Genomic DNA, 6,043 nt, shown 5'->3' with positions numbered 1-6,043 from the left:
CCCATTCTCACCACCTTCTACAGAGATACAGCTGCTGCAAACAAGTTAACCACATAAACTTCTCTTCTAAGACACGTGAAACGGATCAAGAACGTATCTCTGTTCTCTGCACATGCGTCAATCCAACCGCAAAGGGGCCTGAAAGCGTCAGGGCATGAGAAGGGTGGCTGTAGTCGTATATTTGCAAAAGTAGTGAACATTCAACCAATCCAAGAAGCCAAACCATAAATGTATACTGTAAAATCCACTGGAACATCCAATCAGATTCGTGCGATAGGCATTGATTGGCGTAAATTGTGGACTGCACTGCGCGCTTAATCACAGCTTTAATTTAAACCTACAGTATATTTGATATGGGGTCGCGACTGAGCCGGAATGGTAAAAGCTGGGTCGCGGTGCAAAAAGTTTAAGAACCACTGATATAGATAATATTAGCTCCATCTGCTGGACTACAATAAAATATTATCCAAGAAGCAAATCGTTTAAACGTTAAATGTCCATCGAAGATTTTTATAATGGGTAGGGAAATTTCTTATTTGAAAACCATTTATAATCATAACCCTTTTATAACAGGCAAGTGAAGCGGTTTAAGAATTTACATATCTATAGCTCTTTGGCATCCTCGCGAATTACTGTTTAGCTTCTTTATAAAATCCCATGTAGGTCCCGTAGAAAGGCGATATTACTGTAACTGCAATGTGATCGGAATTTGTCATGTTTCCCCAAGTTTTATTTTATTGTATTCCATTTTGAGCAAGACTACATTAATATCAGGAATTAGTTATCTACCCGCTTGTCTGACTCAATGCACTATTGCCCAAGATTTCGTGGACTGACACATGCAGGTCAGGAAACTCATGATAACAGCAATGAACGTCTTCTGCATAAATTACAGGCTACTAAAAGTAAACTGCCATATATCTTAAATGACATTATTGCGCAAATAAATTATTTTAATAAACCAATCCAGGTCTACAACCCTGAGCGTTATCAGATATTTGCTGCATCGTCAAAATATATCGCAATGCAATAATTATGCTGTATTATGACCAGACGTGTTACTCAGTAATGCATTACTGTAATATTACTACTTGCCCCAGTAACGAGTAGTGTATGGAATTACAATCTGCAAAACAGTAATAATTACAATCATATTTACAATTACTAATTCAACTAATACTGCGAAACCAGAACGTACGTAAGCTTTTTTATTATGACGAGCACCCACGACAGATCAGGACAGTGCTACCTTTGTCCCGGCAGCAAAACGGTTTACACAGCAAAAAATAGAACGTGGAATTTATTAAAACATCTGACACGGCAGCATAGCAGCAATATGACACCTGGCGCTGACTGGGGATTATGATTAATGTCATACTGGCCAGCATGCTGGACATGATATCCTTAATGTGAAGCAACGTTTAATGTTTTGTAAATGTTTGGTAAAACTGTCACACTCCTTTCTAATGTGAGAATTCTGTGGTTGGGAGAGACTAGTAGGCCTGCTTTATATATTTATCATTTTTCATACAGGCCCAAGTGTTTGTGGTTATGCTGTTTTTGACTCCTTCTGTACAACGTTAATTGTTTCAATGAAGTGGATTCATTTTAAAAAGAAGCTAGTTGTATGACCCTGCTATGGAGGGTTGGGGATGGAAAGTAATATAGTAATACAACGAGTAATGTAACTAATTACCTTTGATACTAAGTAATAAGTAAAGTAATATTATTACTCATAAAACGAGTAATAAGTAAAAAGTAATTTATTACTCTTCCTGAGTAACTTGCCCAACAGTGATTATGACAAGTCAAGATAGATGCACTTTTGTGCAGCAATTTTACCGTCGTTTAAAACATAAGGGGATCTTATGAAGTACAAATGTTCCAACTCCATCCTGAAAAGCCTGGCAATTCCAAAGGCTGACGGTGGTAATGCTGCGTAATTATAGTTCTACGCTCAACGAAATCCAGTGTATCACAATGAGCCTATTCCTAGACTACAGTTATGTATAAGTTATACCAAACATTACATCGGCTTCCTGTTATTTCTGCTTGTGCAGGATTTATATGTGAAGGCTTTATATATGCAGGCTTTATATGTGAAGGCTTTAGATGTGAAGGCTTTATGTGTGCAGGCTTTATGTGTGAAGGCTTTATATGTGAAAGCTTTAGATGTGAAGGATTTAGATGTGAAGGCTTTAGATGTAAAGTATTGGATTCTCAGAACTAAAACACAAACATGGAAAAACACTTCGGTTCTTTTTTGCCTATAGTTTTTTTCTCACTGTACATCTTGGGCAATTAGCTTGCGGACGATAGTAAAAGTACAAGAAAATCATCTACTTGTTAAATAAATTCAAAATATACATTATACAAGATATTGTCACGCCCAGCTCGTACGATCCTCGTGTGTGCCACGCCCCCCTGATTATCCACGTGTGCTTCCCTGATTGTACCCAGCTGTACCCTGTTGTTTGGTCTATTTCAGTCTGTGTCTTACCTTAGTTCCTTGTCTGTCATTGATGTTAGTTATCGTCTGATGTCTCCAGTCCTTAGTCGTCTGAATAAACCCCTAGTTTCCCCGACTTTGGCCTTCCTGCCTGATCCTTGCCTACCTGCCTGTCCGTGCGCCTTACCCGTGTTCAGCGATCGTGACAGATATACTAGACAGTATATTGTGTTTGTGTGTGTTAAAAACCACTATTTGTAAAAAAAAAAAAAAAAGTGAATTTGAAGTTACTCTTAAGATATATTTACAGAAATGGTATGTTTACCTAGTGACAGATATAATCATTCGGCTACAGCGTGTGACCATTATGATCTCAGTATTACACACTGTCAGAAATAAAGGTACAGTTTTGTTCCCCAAGGTACAAACAACAATAATATACCCTCAGTGATACAAAAACGTTCCTCAGTGTTCATTTCTATACCTCAAAAGATACATTTACTGACAGCTGGGGTACAATTGGCAGACTCTTGAGGGAATGGGCAATGACAAATAATTGTACCCTCAAAGGTATAAATTGGTGCTGTGTTTCCTGGCAGTGCAGGAGATGGACTGGGGTAAAAATGTAGATCTAAGCGTTCTGTGCTTTACTGTGTACTCAGGTACAGCAGCGCATTAAACAGTGAACCCTGTTGACTCATCAAGGCTTAAGTTTTCAGTACCTGTAACCAGCTTCTGAATCTCTAGTACATATCAGTGTGTTCATTCCAATGAATTTATAGTCATTTACAAATTAAACCAGTGTGTTGCAATGTCTTTGATTCTTATACACTTGCATAATTCTTATATTCCTGTTTATGATAATAATAAAAGGAAATATGTTGCTGTCATCATGGTTAGTAATATGCAGGACTGTGCTTTGCAGAACATAAATAGTTTAAAATCCATTCTCTGCAAATCATGTCAAGATGGTCTTTTAAGTGCAACGCTGCTGCAAATTATAATGACACTTTATAGGCTCCCAAGTACAGTCATAAGCTGGTGTGCTGTTAAGCTTAAGCATCTCCAGTCACCGAGAGGACAGTGTGTATTTGCTCCCGGTGCTATAAAAGGGCCAGACAGTGGGCTGAGGGTTGCTTTCTGGTGCTTTCTGAGATGATGAGAGCATGCAAAGGAAAGTTTATTATGGTTACGGAGAGCTTTAAGCTAAATGTGTGTGTCTGTATGTAAATACATTCGTTTTCGGTAAGTGATCCCCTTCACATTTTTCAGTCTCACAGGTGGGAGCAGTCCAAATTTAGATTATCTGTCATTCTGAAAAAGTGGCCGTCTGGTGCCTGTACAATGTGCCCGGCTCATTAGCACATTGCCACCTTCCCTGTCATAACCAGACAGATCACACTGCATTTGTAGGACATGGAAAAACAGTCGCTCCCTGGCCTGTGGGGGCACCATCTGCCACTCACCTTCATACACACAGGGGCGCTGCTAGAGATTTTGAGCCCCATTAAAGCTTATCATTTTGGGCCTGCAAATCAGACCAATCCAATTATGTTCCATATTTGTTAGGCACCTTGTTACTCATCATAACTTTGCCCCTGCATATGCACTTTAGTTTAGGTCAATCAGATTCATGCAATCATATTTCCATTAAGAGGACATTAAGGCAGACTTGTTTTTTCCCACATTGCTTACATTTCATTCTAACAGCTCTTCTGCAGTGATTATGGTTCCATGGGTCATGGCCATTTATCCATCCTTCCATCTTCTGTAACTCCCACGTCCAACACATGGACTAATAAGGACAAACAGTAATGAAAGTAAGTGGAAATATAATGGTATTGTCTGTAGACATATTGTAGTTAGAATGTTGTACTGGATTATTTTTTTACTAGGGAGTTGGATCGCCTGGACATGGCGAGTTTTTTTCTACCGCAAGTACAGTAAAGCCACCCATGAATAGAGCAGCTGTCTGAAGGTTTTACTCATATCCTGGAGTTCTTTTAGATAAGTTTGAAGATCAAGATGCCTTTGAAATTAAATGATCCCAGCAGCTGGACCAGGCCAAGGAGACGCCCACGTAACGCCTGGCTGTGACAGATAGACGGCCATTTCCAGAAGGTGGGAGTGGACCACTTGTCGGCCTGGGGTGTCACCGACCGGGACCCAGATGTATTTTGCCGTGCAGTGGGTGCAGCAGTGCACTGTACCAGCACATGCTCCCCAACCTGGCCTCAGCTGACCAAATTAATCAGGGATTTTCACATGCTGAAATATTAAACTGACTTCAGTTGAATCACTTAAATCTGGGGGAGGCACTTGACCTGACTAACATCTGACTAAAAAATCAGAGGCTAAGTCAAGTTTATCTGACTGATACAGTTGTGAGTATCCATCATTTTAATATGGACGCTTCAGTATTTTAAATAGTGAAACCTTGTATTTGACTTGTGACATAATCCACAAAGTGTATTAGTATTTAAATGCATTAAAGTTGAACAATTGTCCAGCCTACAGCTTGTAAAAATAAATACTAAAAAAAATTATTATTTGACAAATGTATAATGAATGTATAATGTGTTTCTTACTTTCAGGGTTTTGGGGATTAATTATGCAAAGAATGGACTTAATTATTAAGGAATTATAAGTATGCATGTTAAAAAGCTGGTTTAATAGCTTATCTAAAGCTGAGTGTTCACATGAAGAGAAGCCCACGGGAATGCAGCTATAAATGCGGCATTGGACACATGCAGACTCTGCTGGGCATCATCATCATCATCGTCATCATCATCACTCACCTGTTTGGGAAGGTGAGCTAACCTCGGTCACACTTAAGGTGCATCACATACTGCTTTTGCAGAAATCGTCCATCGTGTAAAGCTTTGTCATATAGCGCATTTGCCGTAGCCATACAAATGCCATTTTTCTGTCTTCTGTTGCTAGTTTGAATGACCCACTGTTACCATTGTACTGCTTTCTGTTTTTGCAGGCAGATATTTAGAACAATCAAGACCTTATCAGGTCTTATAAGCAGCAGAGTTTGAATGATATGGAGCAGAGCAACATTGTCAGGTCTTATAAGAGGTGGGTAACTGTTTTTGCAGTTTTTGCAGGTGCTATACCCTCACTCTTTCACAGTGACTCCCCTTCTCCTCCCACACTGATATTCTCACAGTGACTCCCCTTCTCCTCCCACACTGATACTCTCACAGTGACTCTCCCTCTTCTCTCACACTGATACTCTCAGTGACTCCCCATCTCCTCCCACACTGATACTCTCACAGTGACTCCCCTTCTCCTCCCACACTGATACTCTCACAGTGACTCCCCTTCTCCTCCCACACTGATACTCTCACAGTGACTCTTCCTCTTCTCCCACACTGATACTCTCACAGTGACTCCCCTTCTCCCCCACACTGATTCTCTCAAAGTGACTCTCCCTCTTCTCCCACACTGATACTCTCACAGTGACTCCCCTTCTCCTCCCACACTGATACTCTCACAGTGACACTCCCTCTTCTCCCACACTGATACTCTCACAGTGATTCCCCTTCTCCTCCCACACTGATACTCTCACAGTGACTCTCCCTCTTC

Source organism: Brienomyrus brachyistius, chromosome 9 (genome assembly GCF_023856365.1).
Source record: "Brienomyrus brachyistius isolate T26 chromosome 9, BBRACH_0.4, whole genome shotgun sequence".
In the NCBI taxonomy this organism is placed as follows: Eukaryota; Metazoa; Chordata; class Actinopteri; order Osteoglossiformes; family Mormyridae; genus Brienomyrus; species Brienomyrus brachyistius.
This window is presented reverse-complemented; position numbering follows the sequence as displayed.